The sequence below is a fragment of the Oreochromis aureus genome, linkage group 3, assembly GCF_013358895.1.
Source record: "Oreochromis aureus strain Israel breed Guangdong linkage group 3, ZZ_aureus, whole genome shotgun sequence".
Classification (NCBI taxonomy): domain Eukaryota; kingdom Metazoa; phylum Chordata; class Actinopteri; order Cichliformes; family Cichlidae; genus Oreochromis; species Oreochromis aureus.
Genome location: NC_052944.1, coordinates 93,655,753 through 93,669,637, shown reverse-complemented (window position 1 = coordinate 93,669,637; position 13,885 = coordinate 93,655,753). Strand labels below are relative to the sequence as shown.

Sequence of the window (13,885 nt, the reverse complement as noted above, 5' to 3'; positions counted from 1 at the left end):
AAACACGACGTTATGATGATGTAGATGTTAATTTATATTCATAATATTTCTGTGTCCAACCGTCAGGTCAGTGGCTCAGAGTTTCCATGTACATTTTTACTAGTTGGTGAAAAAAATATGGAAGAAATATAGTATCATCAGAATCCAACTATTTTTAGACATTGAATTTATAACACTGAATTTTTATCCTCCAAATTTCCCTGCAAAAATATTCACCTGCAAAAATTCACCTGCAAAAAATTCACCTGCAAAAATTCACCTGCAAAAATTCACCTGAAAAAAATTCACCTGCAAAAATTCACCTGCAAAAAATTCACCTGAAAAAATTCACCTGCAAAAAATTCACCATCAAATATTCACCTGCAAAAAATTCACCATCAAATATTCACCTGCAAAAAATTCACCTGCAAAAATTCAACTGCAAAAGTGTTGAACTTAAATGACCCAAGCCAGAGCAATCAGCACTAGATCGAGTCGAGCGGCTCTCAGCCAATTAAATTACGCTGTTTGATCACATGACACCGTTAGCCAGCAGTGTGTCTTCTGAAAAGAGAGCTGTTTAGAGGTGAGTGATTAAGGCTGTATCCCAATTCAGGGACTGTATCCCAATTCAGGGTCTGCAGCATTAAAGTACGCAGCCTCAACGATCCTCAAGGGCCGCGTACTCAAAGACCGCTAAGGCCGGAAGTGCGAGGCTCGTGAAATGGGACGGTCTAGCCTCCGTCGCGCTTCCCAGGTTGCCTAGCAACCATAACACCAACCGCTGGAAGCGTTTCATACAGCTTTGTTTGACGGAAATGAAGGAGAACATATTTTTGTTCGTGTGTTTGTTTCTACACGAGCTTTGTGTGATTTAATAAGTATCTGATGCTGAGACCACAGGACTGTAAAACATGATTGTTGGCCTTCATATCTGTACTGAACAGTCATTTAAGATTAGCTAGTAAATAACAATTAGCTAATGTTGCTCATGAGACTAAAGTCAGTGTAAATATGATATGGCCAATATTATAGTTATTATATTAATCATTATAAGTTATTGCAGCAGTGAGTTTGAACTCTCAAATCAAATCACTTCTATTGTCACATCACATGTGCAGGTACACTGGTACAGCACATGTGAGTGAAATTCATGTGAATGAACTCTGAGTCAAATACTGAGCTTCAGTAAAGATTCAAGTTCCAGTTATTTATAAGTCCTATCACCTTAAATCTTCACTCAAAGACAAATATCTTTGACAGTGTATATGTATTATATATAAGAGACAAATGTTGTTTAATATGTTGGAATTATTACATTTGGCTCAATGCTTACATATATGTGTAAAAAGAAAATGTACGAGCTGTGAAAACTGTTTCTGACACAATGAAGAGTAGACTGATATATTAAATATTCCTTTATTGGGTGAGAAAATCAGACCATGTCATAACTGCTTTAAGTCATACAGAATAGATATCAGAGCCTTAAACAGGCTGACTTCTGCTAAATGGGTCAAACTGGGCAGAAAGTATACAAACACATAACATCCTTATAGAATATGATGTAACACTATAGATCAACTTACCTCAGAATATATAAAGCATATAAACAATTACAGCAATATGATGCAACAAACACAGCAGTGCTACTAATCCAAAATACTCAAAGCTTCATAGAAGTGAAACAAACATTTATTTTTAGCTCCATTCTGCTGCTGATACATACTTTAGGTTTCTGAACATTAAACTTGTTGCTGCCTTTCATAGTGTGTAACTTGAAGGCCCTGAGTACTTTCTCCCACACTGAAAACACTGGGATGATAACATTATTTGAACATTACCTAATAAGACTGATTCAGGACAGACAATTAGTTATGTTAAACTTTTTCTAGCAGTCCTTCACAAACAGGGAACAGTCTGTCTATTCTCTCCATCTGTCAGCTGCTGCTGGCTCTTCCTCCTCCTCTTCCTCACACACTGCTGAGTTTGTCCTGGTGGATCATCAGGGGTGCAAAGCCTCACAGATGATGTGCAGCAGTGGGTCCCTCAGTCTGTCCTCACTCTGGACACTTGCAGTTGTCACACATGGAAATCAAATGTGTGATAAGCTGCAGGATTCAAACACAAGTGTAACTTATAAACACATGTTCATACTTTTATTCCACAATCAGAGAGAAAGAAAAAGAGAGAGAGTGCAGGACAGACAGACAGGTGACAGTCTCAGGTGTACACACTGCTACAAAACAGCACAAGAGAAGGAGGATTTAGTGTTTGTGTTATTACGAGTGCTAAACAAGAAGAGTTCCAGATGGTCCAGTGGACACATGTGTGACTCCTGTGATTAAAGCATCTTTCAGCTTAACGAGTGAACCGTCAGCTCGTTCAAACACACGTTAAAGTCCGTTTGGCTCGACACCACCGAACAGAGGCAGCAATATAACATAGCTAACATTAACAGTGCAGTGAATCCTGCTTGTGCCGTCATATTCAGGACTGCAAACCGAACAGCATCACTGACTTTCAGCTTGTTGTGTTTGTGGATTTATGACTGACTTTAATTATCCATAAAATCATCACATTCTCTGTAAGAGAATCAATGAGTACTAAAAATGTGCACCTTTACCTGTGTGTTTTCTGGAACAGGAACAGGGTGATATCTGTGACCCAACTCCCACAGCTGGTTGGGACTCATGTTGTTTTCTGTCCCATCCACTGCAAAATGTATTAAAATCATCCTCCAGTCGAGAAAGAAGAGATGTAATGGCAGCAAAAGAGGTGTGCAGCATTTGAAATGTCAAGAAGGCCTTCTTCCTCAAGGTTGTGAAGAACATCGTAGTAAATGCATGTAACGGCCACCCAGAGGTCTCTCCACAGTCGCTCTATTCTGAAATAATATACAAAAAATATTTAATTAGGTATGGCCTTTCTTTGGTGTGTATGAGAAATTCCATGCTTGTTTCTAACCCTACATGAAATGTGTGCATGACAACAGTAATAATACATTATCAGGGCATGTAGGAAGGACCCAGGCATATCACTTAAAAGGTGCCAAAAGGGTTGTAATGATCAGTGGCAACACATGAGATTACAACCAGACCATTAACACAGAATGAACATTCAGGGAAGGAAGTAACAGACTGGAAAAGGTGTGTGAATAACTAAAAATAGGGCAGAGTCCTGAAGGCTCTTTGTGGTTTGTAGGACCTGTCCAATATTTTCTTCCTTGAGGGGTAAATAATGGAAATTGAAAGAAACAACAACAACAAAAACACCTGACACATATGAGACAATATATCCTGCTGGATAGGGCACTGTTCTCTAAAGACATTTTACTATAAAACTTTTTTCATAAAACTATACCCTTTAAATGTTTATGTACTTTTAAATAATGGAAATAAAGCTGCAACACCTTCCATCTTATGTCAGAAACATTTGAGGTTGACAGTATTTTATGAGAACAAACCTTTGATTGTGCACACTCATTCCTGAAATGAAACTGCCTCTTCCTGTGCCTCGAACAGTAAACATCAGCTGTGCAACCTCCACATTTTCCCATCCGTGGTTGCCACGAACACTGAAAACAAAGAAAAGTACCTCAAAACATTCGAAGCTTTAAACAAACTTAGATCCGATAATAAAGAACAACATATGCCTTAATCAGAGTGTTTAAAAAAAAATGTAAAAGAATCCTTAAAATCTTTGATTGCTACTGCTCTAGAAGGCATAAAAAAATTGTCTCATGAATGCACTTTCCAGCATGTGTCAGTATGAAGTTTAATATAACACAGCTGTTAAAACATTTTTCAGGATTTACCGGGTTGGTAACAATTATTTAGATTTATTGAATTTATAGGAAATTACACAAGTGCCATCTTGTATCATTATGATCTGTGTAAAGAGACAATTTTAAGAATATTTTTGCAAAAAAATACGTTAAAGTTGGAAGTAATTGGCCGATGTTCCACTCTTGAAGATCAGCTGTGCCCATTTGTTGCACACTGTGGGAATGGAGAAGTTGAGGCCCTTGCAGGCTACCCACAGTTTTCCCCAAACTGAGCGACCCAGCTAATTCAACACCTTTACCAAGCAGTGCTGTTATGTAATTGGATACAAGGGGTGAGATAGTAATATTTTCCTCCTTGGTTGTAGTTCCCTGACATTACAAGGGAAATCATTTTATGATGTCGGGTTCAGTGTTACACCAGGATTTCAAATACAATATCATCATCAATAAGAATTAGTATTAGCATTTCAGAATTGTAGGTAACCACTTTTAAATGCCATAGACTACTTATTTGTTTAATTTGATGTATTCTCTCTAGGAGAGCGCAGAGGGAATATCCCGTTTAACTTATGCTATCTGTTTAAGTTTAGATAGTATTTGTAAAGATATTGACCATATTCTTTTCTGAAAGTGTGGATATAATGGATGGGGTAAGGTACTGGCATGCCACAACTTTATAGTTGTTAAATTCTGGGTACAAGTATACATGCCCATATTGTACATGTTTTTTAATATTATTATCATCATCATCATCATCACCACCATCCTACCTAATTACATGTTTCTTTTAATCAGGTTATGCTGTTTTAATGACTTTACAGTATAATTTACATTGTGTTCCTTCAATTTTCCCTAATTGTATGTTATATTAATCCCATATTTCCGTTTTAATATTTCTAATGTTTGCATTGTTTTCTTCACTGCCTGGTCTGCCTCTGTCTCGCCTGTATGGATGCATTTACACCTAAATTTCCCCAACAAAGGACGTTTTAATTCACCACTATTCCAGTGAAACACGAGTCTCCCATCTTCCTGCTACCGGTCTCGAGTTTTTGTTCACCAAAGCACACACCAACTTCATACTGACGGACAGATCACTGCCCTATTCCCGCCTTGTCTGACCGTGTTTTGTGGCTTTGGTTCACTTCACCTCACTCTTCCCCATTCTTGTCATTAAATCAGGCCGTTCTGCATCCATGGCAGCCATTCACTCTATGGCTTTATTCATGGTGTATTTTACCCCTTCACCCAACGCCGTTCTCGTTTCCCACATTATATTTGCAGTGTTCGTCTATCTATCAATATCTGCGGAGTATGGTTTTGTACCGAGTATCCTATTTTGTAGAGCACAGTATGTAAAGGTTAGCTCGGTTAGCAGGATGCTAGCATGTAGCGCTTAGTGAGACACGCCTCAGACGAGTTGAGCAAAGACCCCGTCTGTGTACTTTATACGTGACCAACGGATTTAAATAAAATTAACGTTTCAAAAGACAAACTTGAAGATAAAACATAATATACTTACCGGAGAACCGCCAGGGTTTGCCGCTGCCATCTTGCCGCTCCTGAATTCAAAACTGCCTCTGCAGACAGGGGGGGCGCGGAAATTTTCTTTGAGTTAGTCAAACGTTTTCCTCAGTTCGAGTAGACGATAAAATAAAAGAAAAATGAATGGGATTTTAAGTAGGACTAGGCGTTCTGTAATGATCTCTATTTAGGAGAAAAACTTAATCACTCACCTCTAAACAGCTCTCTTTTCAGGAGACACACTGCTGGCTAACGTTGTCATGTGATCAAACAGCGTAATTTAATTGGCTGAGAGCCGCTCGACTCGATCTAGTGCTGATTGCTCTGGCTTGGGTCATTTAAGGTCATCACTTTTGCAGTTGAATTTTTGCAGGCGAATTTTTGCAGGTGAATTTTTTGCAGGTGAATTTTTGCAGGTGAATTTTTTGCAGGTGAATTTTTGCAGTTGAATTTTTTGCAGGCGAATTTTTTGCAGGTGAATTTTTTGCAGGTGAATTTTTGCAGTTGAATTTTTTGCAGGTGAATTTTTGCAGGTGAATTTTTTGCAGGTGAATTTTTGCAGTTGAATTTTTTGCAGGTGAATTTTTGCAGGTGAATATTTTTTGCAGGGAAATTTGGAGGATAAAAATTCAGTGTTATAAATTCAATGTCTAAAAATAGTTGGATTCTGATGATACTATATTTCTTCCATAGTCACACTGGGAGTGAACTATGACCCTAAAGCTAAATGCACCTTTCATTGAACATGAGCTCACTGCACAACAATGACTGCAGCTCTACACACAGACAAACAGACACAGGCTGTGTGTTGAGGTGAATAACACTTCTAATTTGCTTCTTAGGAATAAAAATGCTTCCCAAATATTTAATATTAATAAAAATGTAGAAACATCTGGAGCACAGATGTGTAAAGATGCTGTTATATTCAAATCAGAGTCAAAATGAGGAAAGAGGAACAGACGGTTTCAGATCAGCACACATGAAGCCACCTGCTTAGAAACAAGCTCACCTCTGAAAAAGCACCGTTCACATGTGGAGAGGATTTAAATGATAAAATTAGCAATGATCTGATTTCTCACACTTGTACTTAAGACTGACGAGCATCACAAGCTGAGCTGTTTTCCTGTAAGTGAACCTCTGGCCAACACAAGCGAATCCTTTCTAAAATGATCGGTCTGAAAAGAAAAACCTGCAGTGAAACGTTCCTGCAAATCTTTCCATAATTAATCCTTCCAGGAAACAGAACCAAGCCGAGTGCATGACCCTGCAGCAGAGTTCACTATAGTACAAGGTGGTTGTAGATGATGGACAGGACAGGTCATATATGAGCACATTTGAAATTAAACCAGGAGCCCAGGCTGTATGTAGAAGATGGATGAAGCCTCCAGTGATTCACACAGTCCCATCTTAAAGCCTCCAGCCTGGTGTTTTGAAACTGGCGAGAGGGAACCGAGGGGACGCTGAGGCAGCAGTAACGTGTCGCTACAGCATGAACATTGTTGTGTTGGAGACCAGAAACCCATCCATCTGTCACCAGAGTGGGCTTGTTTATTTAGAGGCGCAGTTACTGCAACGCTAAGGAAACACTGCCTCCGTCTTTTACACAATGCCTGGAGTTCCCTGCGTGAGAGCAGGCATGGATAGACCTGACTGTTGGCAACATATCCAACAACTTCTGAGCGTTGAAGTGTTGACCGGTCTGCAGGCTCAGACAGCAGCTGACTGTTAGCCTGATGCTGGAGAGGAAGCTGCCAGCAGCTCCCACAGCCTGACTGACTGTGAGAGGACAGAGTGACTTCAAATCCAGCATCGCTTCAGCCTGTGATGAACTATTCACCGTGGTCATTTTGTAGTACGATGAATCGTCTCTGCAGATCAAAGTGTGATTGTGAGATAATTACAGGCAGTGGCTGAGATACATTATGGTGACATTAAGTGCAGATTCCTTCAGAGCGCCATGCTGAAGCTGGACAATGTCAAATTCAATTTTTCCAGAAGGAATTCAGGAGAAATATCTGTCGTTTAAAAGATTTAATTTGCTGCAGCAGTTGAAATTACAAGTTTACAGCACTGGACCACAGTGTGACACAACAGTCTGCCTCACACCAAGGATGACCCTGATTGGGCCGTACAGCTCATGTGACAATAACATAGATTATTATGGCCGTCTTCTCCCAGAACCAAACAGTCTGCTGTGAATCCTCCCCGTTCAGTCCGACCTCGCCTGGTTTCTGCTTCTTCTTCTGTAAGAGACAGAAAAGAAAAACATCTCCCTCCATTAGATCTACAGTGTAGTTCAGGATATGTTGTTCGGACGTCCTGACCCAGAGACTATTCTCACCATTATTATGTGTCTGTGTAAGCATTGCTGCAAACCCTCTGCACTCGACATCATCCTGCAACATTTCAAATCCAGACAGTAACGCTGGACGAAGCTTTAAACCCTCAAACACAGAGCACCAACTCATTTATGAGCACATTGTGTATAAATACAATAATGAAATAGCTTCATTTAAATATTTTATAAACAATTGAATCATTTTTCAATCCTAACAACAAAACTACTCCATCACTTTTATTCACACTGAGATCAAATCAAAAGAAGACCGGCCTGACTGCTTTGGTGATATTTCTAAATGCCTCCATCTGCTCCTCTGTGCTGTGTTCAAAAACAAGCAGCCAGCTGGGAAATCCCACTCACGCCCCAGCCCTCGCTCATAAATACAAGCTGCAGCTCACCAAGTGATTTCAGCTCCAGAGAAGTATGAGCAGCACATGGACAGATTTACAGGAAGAAGATTCAAAATGAAAATATTTGACTTACTTTTTCATTGGTTAAGCAGTTGACAGCTGCTGCTTTAAAAGCCTACGAGGCTAAAACAGGTCACTTTGGCTGAAGTGATGCTATTTTCATGTGTCTTTACAACGCGAGTGATGGCTGTGGCATGGTGGGAGGGAGCATCTTTTAAATGCAGTCATTAAATATTCCTCAGCCCTGAATGAATCCCAGGAGCTCTGGCTGCTCCGTACCCAGCAGGGCGGGGCCTGTGTCAGAGGGAATGGCAGGAACGTCACTATCGTGTCTGCACTCTGTGTCTGTGTGTCGCTGCTCGTCTCCCACCACCCTGCAGTTCAAAGGGTTTCTGCATGGTGCCACCTCCTTTCTGTTTACATGAGGTCGTCCATCAGCCCTTCCCCACCAGCACTGAGCTGTATGTGTGCAGCTTCTTTTCTAAGGCGAGCAGTGCAACAATACTTCAGAATCAGCAGAGTACCATGTCCACAAACACCAGCCTGCAGGTCTGTCTGCACTCACAGCTAAACACACATAAAAGCATTTTACTGGTGGACATCACTGAAGTTTTCCTTCATAAATATAAATAAATACTTAAAAAATAACAAACATTGAATAAAAGCGATATGATTTCATGAGATTTTGTTTAATAAGCTGTTTTCTTTTGGAAACGAGGACCAAACAGATTTATGGAGCAGTAAGTCCAATAACGTCGGTGCTGGTCACAAGTTTTCCAGCTCACTGCATCGTCGCTTATTTCCTTATCTCTGACCTTTGACCTCAGCTTTGTCCCTGATTTTTTACTCTTTTTTTTTTCTTTTTTTGAAACAGTTTTTAGGAGGCAGTGAATTCTTTGGAAGCTGATGTTTGGTGCGCCCTCACCAGCCGAGAGATAAATGGAGCCGAGATTCTGTGATAAGATTCAGGGATTAAACCAAAACTTATTTTCTTTGTTTGTTCACTGATGTTTAGTCTGAGAAATGCCGACTCCCTGAATACTTCTGTGGTCACATGACCATCGAGGTCTTAGATGTTTCAGAAGGACACAGTGGAAACGTGTGGGAGTGGGGGGTCTTATCCACAGTGGGATCTGGAGGGGATCTGATGGGAGCATCAGTTTGATGTTGCACGCAGGTTTATCTTCAGTATGTTTACCTGAGCTCATATTTGAGCTGCTGTGTGTGAATGAATCACTCTGCTGCTCAGACGTCTGTTTATTCTGAGATTCCTACGACACGTCGCTCCTGGTGAGGTCTGCTTTTTGATGCTCGTCCTTTCTTGTGCTGCTGGAGGAAGAACTTGAGATCAGTGAAATCTCTGTGCTGCTGTGTCCAGACCACATAGGCAGTGTTTCTGTCACTGGGCCTTTTCACAGTCCCAGTGAAAGAACTGGTTCCATCGAAGTGCAGCCCAGAGGAGCAGTTAAGATGCTCCTCCTCTTTCACTTTCTGAGCTCCTTTCTTTTTCTGTCTGAAAACATGTTTGCATCAAACGTGTCACAGCAGCACAAACACTGCTGCTGACAGGAGGCCTGCTGTGACTCTGCTGTGTCAGACTGAGGGTCCACACTCTGGTGGGTTTCACACACATCTCCCTGGAAGCTTCACACAGTCTCACGAGGCAGAGGGTGGGTGTGAGACTGTAGCTGGATCGTGTTACACTTTATGGTGTTTAGCGCATATTTGAACATCTCACACTGTGAACCTTCAGCTGATAGCACAGTTTGTGTGACGGTCACGGCTCCTTGCTGTCAAACACACTGCTGCACAAACACGTCGTCAGTGCTAATCACTGTTTTCTGTTGCTTTGTTTTTCAGGCTGTCGCCTTACTAAAGAAGATGTCCTGATCACTGGTGGTCAGTCTGATAACTTTCATGGCTGACTGAGAGACACGGCTCCCATCACCCCTCTGTCTGCCGTCTGTCTCAGCAGAAACACCGTTTAACCCCAAACCATGGATTTAATCAGCGCTCAAGTTCTGTTTGTCTGAATTCTTTTACATTTTTGGAGATTTTTTTTAACCTCCACCTTCCTGGATCACTGGATATTTAGGGTTAAAATAATGCCTGAAAAAATGTTCTGGTTTGTTTTATCTCTCGGTTTGTGCCAGGTGGGTGGAGCCTGTGTGATGGGGGACGTTTCAGATGCAGTGGAGCATTTTAAAGTGAAGGTTTAGAGGTTTCTCTGGAAGCTTCATGGGAGCCCAAATACCTCAGTTTATCCTGGCAGTGGTTTTTTTGTTTTGTTTATTTATTTATGAGCATTTATAACGTTCCTGTTTCTGATTTCCTGACGTCCAGCACAGCCAACATCAACACGACAAAGACCAGGAGAGAGCTGAGGACTTAAGTATACTGGCTCAATAATGACTGATAGGTGAGTGAACAGCTGAACATAATGAACTCATGATAAATGGGAAGAGGACTGAACATAATGCACACAGACCAAGGTTAACACAATAAAACAGGAAGTGGAACAGGCAGCAGATAAACAGTGAACGTGAACTGAAAATACTGGGTCAGCGACCCAGAAACCCTGACACTGGTGTGATGCAGGAACTCAGCGAGACGAGGATCCATCAGAGTTGAACATAGACAGCATCATTAACAGCACAAGCGTTACACTAAATCACATCGATCTTGCCCAAACTGTGCAAATTCACTTTTATTCTGATTACCTCCAGTTACACGAAGCTCCAACAGCTCAGTCTGTACTTACACTAATGAGGGGCGCCCCACAAAAACTCTGAGGCAACGACTGATAACACGCTGTCAGCCCACCAATCAGAGAGCAGCAGAAAGCAGGTCTCAAACTCAAACTAACACCTTAATAACTACACACACAGACACAGACAGTGTGTCCTTCCATAACCCCGGCTGGCCTTTTTACTGGCAGATTTCTTTATTCTATGTATTGATCACATTTTTTAACCATATCAACTTAATAATAGTAATATCACTTTGTCACTTATGTTAGCTTCACAAATGGGCCTCATGCTCTATCTCACACACACACACACACACACACACACACACACACACACACACACACACACACACACACACACACACACACACACAGTGGGGCCATTGTAGTAAGTGGGAGACATGCATGTGAAGGACCATAATCTTGCTTATCTTGGGAAGCAGATGTGGGATGTAAATCTCCAGGATGAGCTGAGCTCCAGGTGACTTTGTGACACAGCCTGGTCTTCATGTGTGTGTGTGCACGGTCTGAGGAGCTCTCAAGCTTTTCATAGAGGACACACACACTGATGCAGGAAAAGATGGATGCACATGAAAGCTTCACACACTCCTGATGAGTGAGGACACACACACTCACAACATGAGCAGCCAGCAGGCTTTAAATGCTCAGTGTGAAGAAGTTTCCACACTTACCTTAATATCATCAAGCAGCCTTCTTCTTCTACTGGTTCCCACAGTTCCCAGTGTTAATAAATGCACAGCCACATGTGCTCTCTGTCATCACCTACAGATCTGAGATCAGCAGCTTGTCCACTGTAGGCTTTATCTTTTCCATGTAACTGTGCTGCTTCACAGAGAGGGAGAACTGCAGCGCTTTGTTTGCTTGTGAACAATATGTGCATGTTAAATATGAACAGCTGCTCCAGCATGTGTTAGTGTGACAGACTGAAATGTTGCTCCTTTTAAAGCTTTCTGCAGGAACTTCATTTGAACAGGCAGGAATTAGTTGTTCAATAAAGGCATGAATTGGACCTTAAAGGTGGCCAATCGATACCAACGCTGGTATTGGTGTCGGATCAATACTAGTGTGATGGGACTGAGACTTTGTTTCTATGCTCTAAGTTCATTATACACACACTGGACTGTGTTACATCAATATTTTGGGGAAAACAAAGTAGGTCAAACATGCACAATGAAAACTGTCTGAAGCTTTTGGTGTGACTATCACACCTATTTTATTTGTAGCCTGCAGCACATTGTGTTTTACTGAGACGCACATTTATATTCAAGGTGTCCAAAAAGCTCAAAGCTGTGTTTTTATTGTGTTAACTAATTATTGCAGAATGTGAACATCACAGTGATTTAGTGTCATTAAAATGTGTTCAGAACATTGATGATGGTTCATCTCATAAATGCTGACACACTGCTCTCCCCTACATATACATACATATACTGCCATTAGAAGTGACACAGAGCAGTGTTAGTATTGATATGAGCAACACTGCTCATGGATTTACTTGGTAGTGCACAGCACTGCTGGCCTTTCATCACAACTTGGTCCTTTGATACAGCGAGTTCAAAAAGTTGTTGAATGGACTCATTTCATGTCAGTGATTGTAAAGATTGTTTTTCTTCTTTCAGCCCTTAGAACTGCAGATATTTGTGTTGATGTTCTTTCCACACAGATGATCCTTCTGCTCAGCCCTGCTGTGTCAAACCAAACAGCTCGTCCACTTACAGAAACACAAACAGCAAAAACAAAGAGTTGATCTTTATTAACCTTGGAGCAGATTCCAGTCATGAGACATTCTGCTGAGTTCATTTGGTAAAACTCCTCCCAGCAGCTTATAGAGACCTTTTCTAGTGGAAGTTCAAGATTTGCTGTCATTGCAGTTTGTCTGATGCACATCACGTCATGGCTGCCTGCGGCTAAATCTGCACACCTTCTTTCTGCGAGTGCTGAAGACACGAGTGCATTTACAGCAATATTTGTTAGCCTGCAAAAACAGCTCCAACCACAGTAACAAATGTGTGACATCAATGATTCATTGTTCAGCTGCTCAATGTTCAACCGTTTATTTGAACTAAACGTGACGCTCCCCCATGTTCTTCTCTAATTGTCTTCTATGTCCTCCTCCTCATCCAAGCCGTGCCAGCCCACAGACCATAATCACCCCACACACTGAACTCACACATGAAACTCCACCTGACGTGGTTTTACATCAGCATCAGCAGATTGGACGCAGCTTTGTGTTCATCTGTAAATCAGCATCTCCCTGGAATCGTTTGATTCCTGTGGATTAAAGGCAGACAGTAAACTGAGCTTCCAGGCATGTAGGCAGCTACAGTAATGCTGCACTAGACAGCACGTCCCTCGCCCATTAGCAGGCATCATCTTTACATTTGATTTTATAAAACAAATCATGAATTAAATCCAAACTGAACAACTGCAGACTCATGAAAGGATTTGCAGTTTTGCAAACTCCTGTTAAAGAGAGTTTTCCTTCCCACTGTTGCCAAAGTGCTGCTCATGTATGTATTATTGTAGGTCTGCCTTACAATATAAAGCAGCTTGAGGCGACCGTTGTTGTGATTTGGTGCTGTGTAAATAAAACTGAATGTTTAATAGAAGAAATGCAGTTTTAAGAGCAGCTGTGTCATTTAGAAACATGAAAATCTTTTCAAACTGTTAAATAGTTTTAATTACAAATTCATCGTCTGAAAAACCAACGGCTGTTTTTATCAAATCATATTTCAAATGTTTGTGTGAAGAGTGAAAAATGGGGAACTTTTCTAATGTGTTGTAAAGAGCAGCATAACTGGAAGTTGAACTGCTCAGTCAAAGCCTTTTTCCCTTTGAGCTTCATTTCAGGTGGAGTCATTCTGGATTCTGAGTGTGTCCCAAAGGCCACAAGGATCCTCCAGGATAGAGGTACAGACTGCACTCCGGGACAGAGGAGCAAGGAAACATGTTGCTCTTCATAACTTGATGTCAGAGCTTTGAACTAGTTTGGGATTAAGCTCCATCCTGTATCTCTGTGAAACCTGACCTGTGTGGCTTTTGTCCCTCTGTGAGAAACATGCACATTATAAAGCCGA

General features: G+C 41.2%; 1 long non-coding RNA gene across 1 annotated transcript; it reads right to left on the bottom strand.

Annotated features, from left to right (window-relative positions):
• Positions 1–2,738: 2,738 nt before the first annotated feature.
• Positions 2,739–5,520, bottom strand: LOC120438499. Its single transcript, XR_005611950.1, has 4 exons — positions 5,500–5,520; positions 5,286–5,343; positions 3,443–3,553; positions 2,739–2,863 (listed from the first exon to the last, which is right to left on the bottom strand). It is a non-coding gene; the product is annotated as an uncharacterized LOC120438499 (long non-coding RNA).
• Positions 5,521–13,885: the final 8,365 nt, after the last annotated feature.